Below are 16,664 nucleotides of genomic sequence, written 5' to 3'. Positions count from 1 at the left end.
AATTTAAAGTTGGTTCACAAAAATAATGACAGGTAAGAAAACTTGAGAGCAAAGCAATGGGGCGATTACTGGAACATGTACCACTTTTTACTCTGAATGGCTGTCGTTAATGGGGATAATTAAGAAATCAGTTATTGAGAATTTTGAGTTTATGTTCCATTGTAAAAATGCACCGTCACACCGCTTGAGCTTACATAGCACTATTTCAAGTAGATCATAATTCAAATGATGTAAAAAAAAAAGGAAAATGAAAGGTAAGAAAAAATATCCTATATTGCATGAATTGTTCACACATAGTTTACAATCTATATGCCTGTATGTACTTTTTTCACAATTTTCTCCAGAATATCCAACGGCACATTGGCAACTGCGCGAGTTGTTTCCTGCTTCGGTGCAGATTCCTCCATTTAGGCAAGGTTTCCTAGCGCATGGGCCCGCTGCGGAGTAACAAGAAATCATAAATTAAATATGTTCATTCGTTTGTTTGCATGATTGTGGTATTTGATATCAAATCAGGAATCTGTTCAGTGGTGACAAAAGTATTCATTATATGCACAAGTCAAAAAATGATGATAGCTTATTCATATGCTGTGATTACCTCTCTGTATTGAATACAATACGTCAGCTTGCTCATGGAGGCCCAAAAATATATCAAGTAAAAAACATTATCGAACATGAAAATGACTGTTAGCTGAACTCACAGTCGTCACACATGTACCTATTTCACAATTGCCTCCAGAATATCCTGAAGCACATTTGCAGGTATACGAGTCGTTTCTGTTTGCTGTACAGACTCCCCCATTCAGACAAGGCTTGTTGTCGCATGGACCGACTGCAGTAGAACAACAATTACAAAAAAACACTCAATTAAGCACCTCCATACTTTTTTAACTCTGGATAAACTCTTAGTTCAATATTATTAGCAATCTTCTTTGGTCTGACAAGCATATATTTGATGACTGATGATTAATAGTCAGACCTAACAGACAACACCTAGTTGCTCCAAAAAAGTAATAGTTGTATGTCTTCTTACCATTGTGGCTGAAAAGTCGTTTTTCAAAACGAATATATTGTACAAAAGTGTTTTTTGGTTTTTATTTGGCATGCATTTAAACTCAGGATTTTCTGTTCCTTACCACAATTAGCCCAAGATCCACTGTAGGTAGCGGTTAACGAACACCACAATCGGCTATGAGCGGCCATGGTACAAGCGTTGTAGGTCGTTCCTCCATAGGTAAAAGGGAGAAAACAGCAGGCACCTTGCGGATTGTCAGTTTTTTTGCCAGGTGGACATGGCAGCTCTGTGGAAGAAAAGTTAAATGTCCACTACGGTCTGGGTGTACTATCAGTTAACTTGAGAGCAAAGCAATGGGGCGATTACTGGAACATGTACCACTTTTTACTCTGAATGGATGTCGTTAATGGGGATAATTAAGAAATCAGTTATTGAGAATTTTGAGTTTATGTTCCATTGTAAAAATGCACCGTCACACCGCTTACATAGCACTATTTCAAGTAGATCATAATTCAAATGATGTAAAAAAAAGGAAAATGAAAGGTAAGAAAAAATATCCTATATTACATAAATTATTCCCACATAGTTTAAAATCTATATGCCTGTATGTACTTTTTTCACAATTTTCTCCAGAATATCCAACGGCACATTGGCAACTGCGCGAGTTGTTTCCTGCTTCGGTGCAGATTCCTCCATTTTGGCAAGGTTTCTTAGCGCATGGGCCCGCTGCGGAGTAACAAGAAACCATAAATTATTCATGTTAACTCTATTGTTTGGATGGATGAGGTATTGATATCAAATCAGGAACCTGTTCAGTGGTGACAAAACTATTCATTTTCAGCATAAGTCAAAAAATTATAATATGTAATTCATTTACTGCCTGTGATTACCTCTCCGTATTAAAAACCATGCGTCACCTAGCTCATAGCAGCCAAAAAATACCAAAGATAGAAAAAGATCAGACATTAAAATAACTGTTAGCTGAATTCACAGTCGTTACCCATGTACCTATTTCACAATTGCCTCCTAAATATCCTGAAGCACATTTGCAAGTATACGAGTCGTTTTTGGTTGCTGTACAGACTCCCCCATTCAGACAAGGGTTGTTGTCGCATGGACCGACTGTGGTGGAAGAAAAAACAACAACATCAATAACACTCACAAAAGTGTTTGTTGGTTTTTATTTGGCATGCATTTAAACTCAGGATTTTCTATTCCTTACCACAGTTAGCCCAAGATCCACTGTAAGTAGCGGTTAACGAACACCACAATCGGCTATGAGCAGCCATGGTACAAGCGTTGTAGGTTGTTCCTCCATAGGTAAAAGGGAGAAAACAGCAGGCACCTTGCGGATTGTCGGTTTTTTTTTGCCAGGTGGACATGGCAGCTCTGTGGAAGAACAGAAAAGTGTCTTTTACATTCCTAGTATATTTGCAGTCCATTTGAAAGCGAAACGATGGGGCGATTACTGGTACAAGTACCCCTTTTTACACTTAATGGATGTCTAACTGGGGTAAGGTAAGAAATTAGTTATTGGGAATTTGAGTTAGTATTCAATTGTAAAAATGCACCATCACGCCGTCCAGAGCTTACATGGCACTATTTGAAGAAGATCGTAATTTAAAGTTGGTTCACAAAAAAATGAAAGATAAGAAAAATATCCTATATTGCATGATTTGTTCACACATAGTTTACAATTTATATGCCTGTATGTACTTTTTTCACAATTTTCTCCAGAATATTCAACGGCACATTGGCAACTGCGCGAGTTGTTTCCCATTTCGGTGCAGATTCCTCCATTTTGACAAGGTTTCTTGGCGCACGGGCCCGCTGCGGAACAACAAGAAATCATAAATTAGATATGGTCATTCTTTTGTTTGGATGAATGAGGTATTTGACATCAATTTAAGACACTGTTCAGTGGTGACAAAAGTATTACTTTTTTTTGCATAGGTCAAGCACATGATGATCTTATTCATATCCTGTAATTTCCTCTCCGTATTGAATACCATAAGTCAGCTAACTCATAGCGGCCAAAAAATATCGAGTAAAAAGATTATCAAACATTAAAATGACTGTCAGCTGAATTCACAGTCGTCACACATGTACCTATTTCACAATTGCCTCCCGAATATCCTGAAGCACATTTGCAGGTATACGAGTCGTTTATGTTTGCTGTACAGACTCCCCCATTCCGACAAGGGTTGTTATCGCATGGACCGACTGCGGTGGAAAAAGAAAAACTCAATTATATACCTCAACATTTTTGTAGCTACGGATAAACTATTCAAGGAGCAATATTCTTTGGCCTAACAATAGCATATATTTGATGATTAGTGATCAATAGTCAGACCTAACAGACATTATCTAGTCGCTCCGAAAATGTAATTGTTGTATGTCTTCTTACCATTGTAGCCGAAAAGTCGTGTTTTAAAACGAATATATAGTACTAAAGTGTTTGTTGGTTTTTATCTGGCATGTATTTAAACTTGCAACTTTCTATTCCTTACTGCAGTTAGCCCAAGATCCACTGTAAGTAGCGGTTAACGAACACCACAATCGGCTATGAGCGGCCATGGTACAAGCGTTGTAGGTCGTTCCTCCATAGGTAAAAGGGAGAAAAGAGCAGGCACCTTGCGGATTGTCGGTTTTTTTGCCAGGTGGACATGGCAGCTCTGTGGAAGAACAGAAAAATGTCCTTCACGTTCCTAGTATATTGTAAGTTAATTTGAAAGCGAAGCGATAGGGCGATTACTGGTACATGTATCTCTGTTTACACTGAATGGATGTCATTAATAGGGCTAGATAAGAAATGAGTTATTGAGAATTTTGAGTTTGTCTGCCATTGTAAAATGCACTGTCACACCTTCCAGAGCTTACATACCACTATTTAAGTAGATCATAATACAAACGTTGTAATAAAAAAAAAAAGAAAAAATATATGAAAGATAAGAAAAATATCCTATATTGCATGAATTGATTACACATAGTTTATAATCTATACTATGAGTGTATGTACTTTTTTCACAATTTTCTCCAGAATATTCCACGGCACATTGGCAAATGCGCGAGTTGTTGCCTGTTTCGGTGCAGATTCCTCCATTTTGACAAGGTTTCTTAGCGCATGGGCCCGCTGCAGAACAACAAGAAATCATAAATTAAATATGTTCATTCGTTTGTTTGCATGATTGTGGTATTTGATATCCAATCAGGAATCTGTTCAGGGGTGACAAAAGTATTCATTTTATGCACAAGTCAAAAAATTATGATATCTAATTCATATCCTGTGATTACCTCTCCGTATTGAATACAATACGTCAGTTAGCTCATAGCGGGCCAAAAATACATCAAGTAAAAAAATTATCGCACATTAAAATGACTGCTAGCTGAACTCACAGTCGTCACACATGTACCTATTTCACAATTGCCTCCAGAATATCCTGAAGCACACTTGCAGGTATACGAGTCGTTTCTGTTTGCTGTACAGACTCCCCCATTCAGACAAGGGTTGTTGTCGCATGGACCGACTGCGGTGGAAAAAGAAAAACTCAATTAAGTACCTCAATACTTTTGAAGCTACGGATAAACTATTAAACAGCAATATTCTTTGGCCTAACAATAGCATATATTTGATGACTAGTGATCAATAGTCAGACCTAACAGACACTACCTAGTCGCTCCGAAAATGTAATTGTTGTATGTCTTCTTACCATTGTAGCCGAAAAGTCATGTTTTAAAACGAATATATAGTACTAAAGTGTTTGTTGGTTTTTATCTGGCATGTATTTAAACTTGCGACTTTCTATTCCTTACTGCAGTTAGCCCAAGATCCGCTGTAAGTAGCGGTTAACGAACACCACAATCGGCTATGAGCGGCCATGGTACAAGCGTTGTAGGTCGTTCCTCCATAGGTAAAAGGGAGAAAACAGCAGGCACCTTGCGGATCGTCAGTTTTTTTGCCAGGTGGACATGGCAGCTCTGTGGAAGAAAAGTAAAATGTCCATTACGGTCTGGGTGTATTATCAGTTAACTTGAGAGCAAAGCAATGGAGAGATTACTGGAAAATGTACCACTTTTTACTCTGAATGGCTGTCGTTAATGGGGATAATTAAGAAATGAGTTTTTGAGAATTTTGAAATAGTCTTCCATTGTAAAAATGCACCGTCGCACATCCAGAGCTTACATAGCACTATGTCAAGTAGATCATAATTCAAACGTTGTAAAACAAAGAAAATGAAAGGTAAGAAAAAATATCCTATATTACATAAAATATTCCCGCATAGTTTACAATCTATATGCCTGTAAGTACTTTTTTCACAATTTTCTCCAGAATATCCAACAGCACATTGGCAACTGCGTGAGTTGTTTCCTGTTTCGGTGCAGATTCCTCCATTTTGGCAAGGTTTCTTAGCGCATGGGCCAACTGCGGAGTAACAAGAAACTATAAATTATTCATGTTAACTCTTTTGTTTGGATGATTGAGGTACTTGATATCAAATCAGGAACCTGTTCAGTGGTGACAAAACTATTCATTTTCTGCATAAGTCAAAAAATTATATTATTTAATTCATTTACTGCCTGTGATTATCTCTCCGTATTAAAAACCATGCGTCATCTAGCTCATAGCGGCCAAAAAATACCAAAGATAGAAAAAGATCAAACATCGAAATAACTGTTAGCTGAATTCACAGTCGTCACCCATGTACCTATTTCACAATTGCCTCCTAAATATCCTGAAGCACATTTGCAGGTATACGAGTCGTTTTTGGTTGCTGTACAGACTCCCCCATTCAGACAAGGGTTGTTGTCGCATGGACCGACTGCGATGGAAAAAAAAAAACAACAACATCAATAACACTCACTTAAGTACCCTCCTACTTTTGTAGCTGTAGATGAACTATTTAATATCAATATAAGCAACAATCTTCTTTGGCCTAACAATAGCATGTATTTGAAGACTGATGAATAATAGTCAGACCGAACAGACAACACCTAGTCGCTCAAAAGTGTAACTATTGTATATTTTCTTACCATTGTAGCTGGAATATCGTCTTTTAAAACGAAGTTAAAGTACAAAAGTGTTTGTTGGTTTTTATTTGGCACGCATTTAAACTTGCGACTTTCTGTTCCTTACCGCAGTTAGCCCAAGATCCACTGTAAGTAGCGGTTAACGAACACCACAATCGGCTATGAGCGGCCATGGTACAAGCGTTGTAGGTCGTTCCTCCATAGGTAAAAGGGAGAAAACAGCAGGCACCTTGAGGATTGTCGGTTTTTTTGCCAGGTGGACATGGCAGCTCTGTGGAAGAACAGAAAAAGTGTCCTTCACGTTCCTAGTATATTTTTAGTCAATTTGAAAGCGAAACGATGGGGCGATTACTGGTACAAGTACCCCTTTTTACGCTTAATGGATGTCTAACTGGGGTTAGGTAAGAAATTAGTTATTGAGAATTTGAGTTAGTATTCAATTGTAAAAATGCACCGTCACGCCGTCCGGAGCTTACAAGGCACTATTTGAAGAAGATCGTAATTTAAAGTTGGTTCACAAAAAAAATGACAGGTAAGAAAACTTGAGAGCAAAGCAATGGGGCGATAACTGGAACATGTACCACTTTTTACTCTGAATGGATGTCGTTAATGGGGATAATTAAGAAATCAGTTATTGAGAATTTTGAGTTTATGTTCCATTGTAAAAATGCACCGTCACACCGCTTGAGCTTACATAGCACTATTTCAAGTAGATCATAATTCAAATGATGTAAAAAAAAAAGGAAAATGAAAGGTAAGAAAAAATATCCTATATTGCATGAATTGTTCACACATAGTTTACAATCTATATGCCTGTATGTACTTTTTTCACAATTTTCTCCAGAATATCCAACGGCACATTGGCAACTGCGCGAGTTGTTTCCTGTTTCGGTGCAGATTCCTCCATTTAGGCAAGGTTTCCTAGCGCATGGGCCCGCTGCAGAGTAACAAGAAATCATAAATTAAATATGTTCATTCGTTTGTTTGCATGATTGTGGTATTTGATATCCAATCAGGAATCTGTTCAGTGGTGACAAAAGTATTCATTCTCTGCATAAGTCAAGAAAATGATGATATCTAATTCATATTCTGTGATTATCTCTCCATATAGAATACCATACGTCAGCTAACTCATAGCGGCCCAAAAATATCAAGGATAGAAAAAGATCAAACATTGAAATGACTGTTAGCTGAATTCACAGCTGTCACCCGTCAACCAACTGTTAGTTCAATTCACATTTGTGATGCAGGTACCTATTTCACAATTGTCTCCAGAATATCCCACGGCACACTCGCAGCTGTACGAATCATTTTTGGTTTCTGTACAGACTCCTCCATTCTCACAAGGTCTCCTGTAGCATGGGCCGACTGTGAAGGAACGAAAAAAGACATTTCATTAATCTGGTTCATACTTTTGTTTCAATTAATGAGCTGTTTGAGATTAATATTAGCTGGAATCTGTTTAGGCCTAATAGCATACATTTCTACTGGCGTCCTAAGCTCACGTCTTAATTTTCGGACGCGTATGTATATATTCTTGAATGCGTCACGCGTTGTGTTACGTGGTGTTAGGCTAAACGAGAGGAACCGTTTAGAATTTGAATCTGTTATGAGGATTTGCATCGGAAACGGAATACGGGTGATTTAAGACGCTTTATATTCCGAGATATAAACATTTTACACGTAAGATCAAAAAACTTACTCATTGTGTGTCCGTCGTGGTTTCTGGTGATCTCTGCCGTTTTGGAGCCTGCTTTGTCATGCCTGTCATAACACAGAGTGATGGCAAAGCAGAAACCAGAAACCATAACGGACACAAAAGAAATGAGTAAGTTAATTAATTTTATGAGTAAAATGCTCATATTTCGGAAGAATTAGCGTTGTTAATCGACTTTATTTGTTTCCCCACACTATTCCTTAAAATGGGTTCAAATTCTCAACAATTCCTCGCGTAACCTAACACCGCGTATCACACAATGCGTGACGCTTTCAGGAATATACGTTAAGTGTGCAAGCATTTTCTCGAGACATGAGCTTGAGATGCCTGTGATATTTGATGACCGAGATCTGATAGCGAGATCTAACGGACAAGATCTAGTTGCTCTAATTAAGTATTGTTGTATCTCTTCTTATGATTAACCCTTTAACTCCCGTGAGTGACCAGAACAGAATTTCTCCTTACTATATCTGTACAATATCATGCAGACAAGTGATGAGACTAAAGAAAAATATCAATTATGGCATTTCTAATTGATCCGATATCAAATTCTCCAAGTCAACATGATGAGAATCATTTGGCAGACAGTAAGGAGAATTACTAAAGAGATCTTGAGGAGTTAAAGGAGTTGAGATAAGTTAATCAGTTTAACGTCAGAGACATAGGGAGTGGTTTCCCAATCTCCCAGGCCCGAGGCTCGTGATATTAGTATTTGACAAGCTAAAAAAACTTTAAGACTATACATGCTAAGAGCTACGAAATTATCAAAAGAATAGAAATAAGAACGGGAGACTACATATATTAGTATAATTAATTGGTCAAGTCTAAAGGTTATTGAGAAATGACTAATAATATCTACCTACACAACTGATTAAAGAATTACAATATTCAAAACGCGGAAATAAAAAACTCCTATATAAAAGAAACACTAAGCACTTATGGCGACAAAGTGCAGATATCATAGTATAATTATGCTCTCTTCAACAATACATTTTTGTGCACTTGAGCAGATAACTTACTTATCCAAATAAATAAGCTGATACTAAATCCTGTTTTATACAAATATTTTAAGGTATATCGGTACAAAAGCTTTTTTCTAAATTTTTTTGTGAACATCTAAACTCTTTTCCTTCTGTTCCTTACCGCAGTTAGCCCAAGATCCACTGTAAGCAGCAGTAAGTGAACACCATAATCCGCTATGATCGTCCATAGTACAAGCGTTGTAGGTTTTTCCTCCGTAGGTGAAAGGAAAAACACAGCAAGTACCTCTCGGATTGTCTGTCTTCTTACCAGGTGGACAAGGAGGCTCTAAACACCTACTAAAGACTGCAAGAGGCAACACACATCGGAAATTTTTGTGAGACCAAGAAACTTCTAATGACGTCAGAGATCGCGAGTTGGAAAGAGGTACGGTATTCTTATGAGCCCAAGATGTTTATCATTATACGAAATAAGTTGTAGACTGAACTCGCTTAAAAGGCTTCATCATTGGACAGTTTGACAGGTTAGTGGATCTTTTTGAAGCCGTCTTTTCCCGTCTAATTAATATAAGAGAGAACAAGGTAGAGAGAGGGACAATCAGGACGTTTGCCGCGATAAGTCGTCGTCAACGAGGTTTTTAACCTTTGTGTGGATGGAAAGCTAGTTCCCCCTTTCCTGCATTGCGAACACTAACGCGCTTGCAATTTTTCGAAGCTATTTAAATCGAAATCAATATCCTCGCTGTTCACCAATACATCAATGTAATTTACTGGGGCCGAACGCAATACGAGAAAAGACATTTTAAGTAACATGTGTAAGTACACAACGATATAACAGCTGTTTCAATAAGTGAAACCCCAAGAAAGCTAAGTAAATACTAATGAATACATGACGTACTTACCACAAAACATGTTAACGCCCCAAATAAGCAGTGCCAACATACATGCAGTTGACTTCATAATGTCTAGTAAAAGTGGGTTGCAACTGAAACTTCAAAAATAGGATTTCAATTAAAAATAGTTAAATTAACTGTTCACATTTGCATTTTTTTTGGAGTAGTTTGTCGCATTTGCTTCGGAGCGGATGATCTTCTGCTAATTCAGTGATAACCTCCATTTTGCAACATTGGAAACTTTGTTAAAAGAATAAGAGAGATGGTGACCTGACACTATGAACATTGCTGATCCTAGCAGTATGCAGAATGGCGTGTCATATATAGACTTTGTAATGGCCCGCGCTCACCATGGAGTCTCTACGACTCAATAGTAGAGTATTTAACCTCGGATCCGAAGGTCTGAGGTTCGATTCTTCATGGGGACTCAGATTTTTTTCTTTGTCCCACGCTCGTGACAAGGCGAAAAATAGGAAACATTTTTGGTTCATCATTGGAGGTTTTTTAAAGCAAAAAAAAAGGCTGCTACAATGTGTTTGGAGGGAGTTCAGAATCATCCCAATTTGTTATTCTACTTAAAAGTGGACTTATTCCACCTTAACAATTGCTATGCATTTTTTTCGTCGCCTAAAGAACCCAAAGTGGGCCTACATTTATGCGTACATTGATGACACAGAAATTTTAGTTGAATTTAGGGTTGCTATGTCAGATTGAAAGTTTTTTAGTGCAAAACGCTTACAACATAATATTTCAAATTTGATAATTTTTCAATTTTGATGTAACATACTGATAGTTATATTATCTAGATTGTTTGATTCCATAAATTCACTTTTTGTGTGCAGTCACACCATTAAATTGCAACAAGTAAAATTATCTTTTTTGTTGAGGCAAAATTATTGATAATTTTTTTCGTTCTATGCATTTTTTGCGTTTATCCACCTCGCTGACTTTATAAGCTATTTACTGATCATCGTTGCCGACCTATTTGACTACTTTTTAATTTGTTTATATAGTTATCTTTTGCTTTGTTCTCGCTGAATAACGGCATTTGTAACCAAAGTAGCCATTAAAGAGAATTCATGTTCATTCATAAATCATACTTTTGACTTCTTTAGGTCAGGTCACGATTTTTGCACAGCTGAATGTTATCGACTCACGAACTACACCATCGAATATGACTTTTAGCAATGCTCAACCCACAACACTTACCGTCTTCCAACGACTGACTCTGGAAAGCTGCTTCACTTACTTAGAACGAAGTCCACTGGATAGATGTCAACAATTACCGGCACCAAACAAACGATATATTGACGCCAATTACTAAACAAATGAATCGAATACCAAGGAGCGACGCAAAACAGTTACGTCAAAAATCACCTTGTTGGAAATCGTCAACCAAAGAATCACATTATCGACTAAGACTTTGCGCAACTTGATTAACAACCTACAGCACTAACCACCTAATTTCAGCGACTGACTTTTCAGAAGCTCATTCGCTAATATAACCTAGACCAGTACCAAATGGGTCATACGTCAGCTGCGTTCATGGAGATATGAAACAAGCGGGAAGTTGGAGAGCACGGGTGAAGAATTCTTGAGTGCTTTCAAAACTTAACTCCATGATTGCACAACTGACGCATGAACTAAGTGCTCTATAACATTGTCAAAGCAGTGTTTGGATGTTGTTGTCACAAAATTTAGAACTTTTGTGAAAGACAGCGCGTAATAAATCTTTAGTAAATCGTCTTTTGACCAAAACAACCTCTGATAAAGTCAAAACGGTTCGAAAACTTATTCCCAAACTTAGGAAATGATAATTTTAATGAAAATGTACTTTATTAGATATCGAAGTACATACTTGGTGATCACTGAGATTTTAAAGTCAATTTGCATATTTATCGCGTGCTAAAAGGCAAGGCAAAAATGTCTTACAAATATTTCGAGAGGAAACCTTTATTCAAATAAATACAAAATATGCTATTTAGAAGCCAAAAAAGTCAAATTTCCTTACGTATATGCCGCTCGTGCTGAAGATTCAAAATGCTTGAATTGTTGTTTACTCGACAGAACACATTGCAAAACGGTGTGTTGGGAATTTTGTCAGTTGCCAGATTTAAAACAAAATCTCCTGCTGCGCAATACTCCAAGGACATATCCACACTTAGAGATTACATTTACCTAGAACAGATGCCAATATTGTCGAATCTTCGTCACTACCACCTGACAACGGTCCTTTTCAAGATTACTGTCAACCGGACAATCAGTTTACACTACTAATTCTATGACGTGACACAAATTTTACGCGACCGAGCTCTCTGACATTTCTCATTTGAAGCCTAAATGTGTGTGTACATTTTCACACAGCAAGTATGAAGTAAATGAATTCAATCAAGTGGTATTTACCCTCAAATACGGTGTTCCTTCTCAACTCTTGTAATTTCCTGTTTACTTCTTCACTTCAGTTCTTTCGTGTAAAGTTCTTTGCAGAGTAACTTTGATTGAAATGACCCTACTAGCCCTTCGTAACAGCATTTAAAGACCTGAAGACGTACACTTATTCAAAGAATGTTTATATCAGGTTGTTTTTTACCTGAACACAATTTCCTGGTGATTTGTTTTTTGCATGTGTGCGAAGCACGTCCTCGAGTGGAAAGAAGGCTATTAATTGCCTATTCAAGCAACAGAGTTCCTCCCTCCCTGTGGCCGTTAAAACTACCGTCCTTTCTGACACTTCTTGCCCTTGTTTTGTACTTCATTCCATACATATTTCAGGCCTTACAATGTTTCTGAAAAAAAAAAAGGGAAGTTGTCACATAGTCGCGTTGGCACGCATGTGAACCAAGGAAGTCATGCCAAAACCATCTTCTCTTTCAGAGCGTAGCAGCTGAATGGTCACGGGCAACTAGTTTCTTTCAGCAATTAGGAACTTACCTCTTACAGTGCTTTTTACCTTGTAGCTCACGTACACTACAGATTGTTTAAGAATCTATTTCAGCAGCTAACAGTCGTCAGTATTGGTAAGTATTCTAGACCCCTGGCAGATGATTTAATCAATTTTGAACCAAGGGATCAAAAAATGGTGGAGGCGCAACCATAATGTAATGCTTTTATCATACTTGCCTTTTTGCTGATTTTTGTGACTTTACAGGTCGTTACCCTTTGCGGCATCGTTTGTTTGGAAATTTTCCACGAGGAAGATTCAGCTGTCGAGACGTGTTTGAATTGATGTTCGCAATTTTCCTGGGTCAATAGTTTTTTCTACATCAGCATATAACGAACGCATTATGTGAATTTACCCTAGTGTGTTTACTCAATTGACGCTCGTGTTGACTCGTGTCAATGCTCATTTACTAAATCCGAAATCAAAGGTGACAAATATATCTTGTTGATTGACTCGTTTTTTCACATTACCTGCAAAAAGGGCATGTACTAGAATATAGACGATAGACGGTAGATGACAAACGATGAACGGTAGATGAATGATTTTGTGATATAACTTGATCACGAATTCATGAATTGTCACGCAACCGCGTGAATGTCACATTGATCTTTATTTGTTACTTTCATTGTTTGCCTTTTGCCAGGTGTTGTGTATACTATTCTACCCTCTCTTAAAGCTCCCCAAAGTATCGTAGATTAGAATTTTTACTGGATTCGAACCTCTTTCATCTTAACCTCACTCATTAATCCTCTCATTTACCGCTGGCGACAAAAAGAGCTGAGGAATTTCGTATTTGGCTCTAGAGCCCAGGTTGCGCATTCTGAAAACCAATAAATATGACAGGAAGAATCTAAGGAAACTCATTCAAAAACATTACTGCTATTCGTTTTAAAATTGTGTGAAAATAGCATAGGTATAGATATAGCTCAGTTACTAATGAGATATGATACCACTGACAGTACAATGATGCACAACTCAGCGACACTCGACCGATATGCTCCGACTGTTGAATGCAACGTAACGGTCAAGGTTTCGGTCGAGTGTCGACCGACGTACCGACAAGGTATCGACCAACGGTCTACCAACTTGAATAACTTGGCGAACGAGAGTCGGCCGGCTATCGGTCGACTTGCTGACTGAGTATGGGCCGAGTATTGCCCAACACTTGGTTGAAATGTCGTCCGATAGTTTCCGTCGATACTCAGCCGACAGATACTTAAATACCCGTCATATCGCAATTTGAGGACTCACCAACGTCATCAGTGAATCATTCCGTAACGTTCGTACGGATCCAAACAATATCTGCATCGTAAATTCCCGGAAATTTTTTTTCGGGCAAATTATTTTCGAAAAGCCGTCATGCAGAAAATCTTGTACGGAATTTGAACCCATGACCTATACCGGTGCAGCGCTCTACTGACTGAGCCAACAGGCCAACTGGGAGCTGATCATTATGTTGGTTCCAAATAAGTGTAAAGACCTGAATTTTTTTTCAGGCCTTATTTTTACTACTGACCAAGTAGTGTTCATTACCGCGAAGATCACTTTCAAATTCACGTCTTTACCCGCAGTTTAAATATATATCTTTCATATATTCACAGCCGTTTATTCACCACTTCACGGGTTTGTTTGGAACTAACATAATAACCAGCTCCCAGTTGGCTTGTTAGCTCAGTTGGTAGAGCGCTGCACCGGTATCGCATAGGTCATGGGTTCAAATCCCGTACAGGCCTCAATTTTTTTTTCAGGCCTTATTTTCACTACTGCTCAAGTAGTGTTCATTACTATCACTTTCAAATTCACGTCTTTATCCGCAGTTCAAATATATGACTATCATATATTCACGGCTGTTTAACAGAAACGTTGTTCACATGCAATGTATATTCAATACTTGTTGGAAAATTGAGAGGAGTCAATAGTTTCGTCACTTGTCTATGGAGATAAAAGTCTTCATGTGAAATTGGATTTCTTACTGATTGATTAGTTCACGATAGATTTGTCATCGACAATTATCGGAAAACCACTCTTTGAAAACGAATTCAGCTTATGTGGCCCGAGTAAAAGATTTCAGCTTGTGGCATTTTAATCTGGGCAACGAGAAGTCATCGCCATGCAATTGATGTTGAATGAAGAACCATGTGCTCATAAAATGTTTTACATATATCGTAAATCTCTCATTTACCATCTTTGTTATTTTTTTTAACGTTAAGCAGAACTATGTATTACATACAATTCGATAAAATAGAGACGAACATAATTGCATTCATTTCGTTTTAAAGCAAATTTTAATGCGGGATCTGTTACATGTGTGTAACTGGGGCAAATAACTAAATAACCTCCTACCTGGTAAAAATGTCCTCTCTTCAACCTAGTCTCATTTAGAGCCAGGCTTCACAAGCCGGTGTTAAGGTGTCACGAGCTGCTTTCTTTTTATAAATACAAACTTCCTCATTTCGCTTCGTCTCGAAAAGTAAATCAATGGATTAACAAGCCAGTTTAACATGATTTTATCGCTCCTAAAATTCCAATTGAGAAAGCAATGATCTAAAATACTAACACTGTCACATTGATGATAGTTTTAGTCATCATGTTTGAGCATTGCATCGTAACTTTGGTTGCTATTACCATCTCGAAAATGTATGCCTTCAACCTTCAGATGAAGGCATGAAGCAGCCATTGATATAAACATTACATCGAGATGAACTTTTTCAACTGTTTTACTGCTACTAAGACCCAGTAGTTGGAATGTCCTCCATAGAACGATGGCTGGCTAGGGACACCTGTCAATGCGTCAGTCACCGCTAAACAGGTCAGGAAGATGTTGTTGTTGGTTCAGAGTCGAGGTCTTGTTTTCACAGCATTCATCACAAGGACGTTGAGCAGAACTGTGAGAGGACATGTGGTGGTGTTGATGATGATGGTGATAATATAACTTACCTAAGGTGAGACATTTGCATAACTAATCATCCTTGCGGCGTTTGCTTGCTCAGCAAGGTTTGATATTTTTAGTTGGATGCCTCGCTAATGAAGATCAACTGAATTTTTTGATCAATACGTGGAATTTTTGACGGCTTCGATCGCATTGCTCTACGCTGGGGTGCATGTGTTTCCTCTTAACTTTTTCTCACACATTAAGTACAGTAATTCTTAATTACTGCGGCTTTCAGTTTTTTCCGCCATGGTGAGTTGAAGAGCAACTCAAGTTCAAAGATCGACCAGTTAAATATTATCTTTTGTTTGGGCCATTTGATTGACCGCCACTTTCATTTTCATGTGCTTTCACTTAACTTTTTTCTCGCGGATCTTCAAGAAGACGAAAGTGCACAAAATTTCGAAGCGGAATTACATCACGTTGTAGCGTAGGAAGTTTCAGAAATTATTCTATGGTTTCACTGTTTTACATTGTGGACACGGCCGTCTAAGCGTATTTTGAACTTTTTGATTTTTCGGAGAAAGCAAAGTGTGATAAAGCTTTGCGATAAAATATCTTTAAAAGGTTCATCAAAAGGGTCCTTCAGGAAAAATTAAATACATTACGAAGTTTTGCTATTGTCGGCAAATACTCGATATTTATGGTCAGTGGCTCTTAATTTTAATCTTTCCTCTTAGCTACCAAAAGTTATATTTTGCGATTCCGAACCAAATTAAGAACTTCATCAATCATTTAACCGACTCTCCAAGGTTGATGTCACTTTTAAGGAAACAGGGAGTCTAAAGGCTTCTTTTGAAAACGATTGATACGTTTGCGAGAAAAAGTCAAGTGGAAGCAACTGAACATGATAGCAACAGTCGACCAAACCACACGAATATACAGAATATAATTGAAAAAAATCGATATATGAGATTGAGTTAATCCACATTAGCATTAGAAGTCACCATGGCAACACAATTGGCATCCTCATTAACTAATAATTTGAAATTGGTGTACCTCATGCGCGTGGAAAAGTCAAGTAGAAACACATGTACAAAACAATAGAGCTTGTCTATCCAAGCTCCTAAAAAACATCTACATGTGAGATCCAACACATTGATCAGAAGGTGCGTCTGACCTTAGTTGGTATCCAAGTCATCCTACATGTATCAGACATTT

The 16,664-nt window shown here is 37.8% G+C and overlaps 1 pseudogene; it reads right to left on the bottom strand.

The window, feature by feature from the left end:
- Nucleotides 1-65: 65 nt before the first annotated feature.
- On the bottom strand, nucleotides 66-9,067 carry LOC131774839 (adhesive plaque matrix protein 2-like; annotated as a pseudogene).
- Between the last annotated feature and the right edge of the window lie 7,597 nt (nucleotides 9,068-16,664).

The sequence above is a fragment of the Pocillopora verrucosa genome, chromosome 10, assembly GCF_036669915.1.
Source record: "Pocillopora verrucosa isolate sample1 chromosome 10, ASM3666991v2, whole genome shotgun sequence".
NCBI classification, from domain to species: domain Eukaryota; kingdom Metazoa; phylum Cnidaria; class Anthozoa; order Scleractinia; family Pocilloporidae; genus Pocillopora; species Pocillopora verrucosa.
The sequence above is the reverse complement of the archived record's forward strand: the minus strand, read 5'-3'. Positions and strand labels throughout refer to the sequence as shown.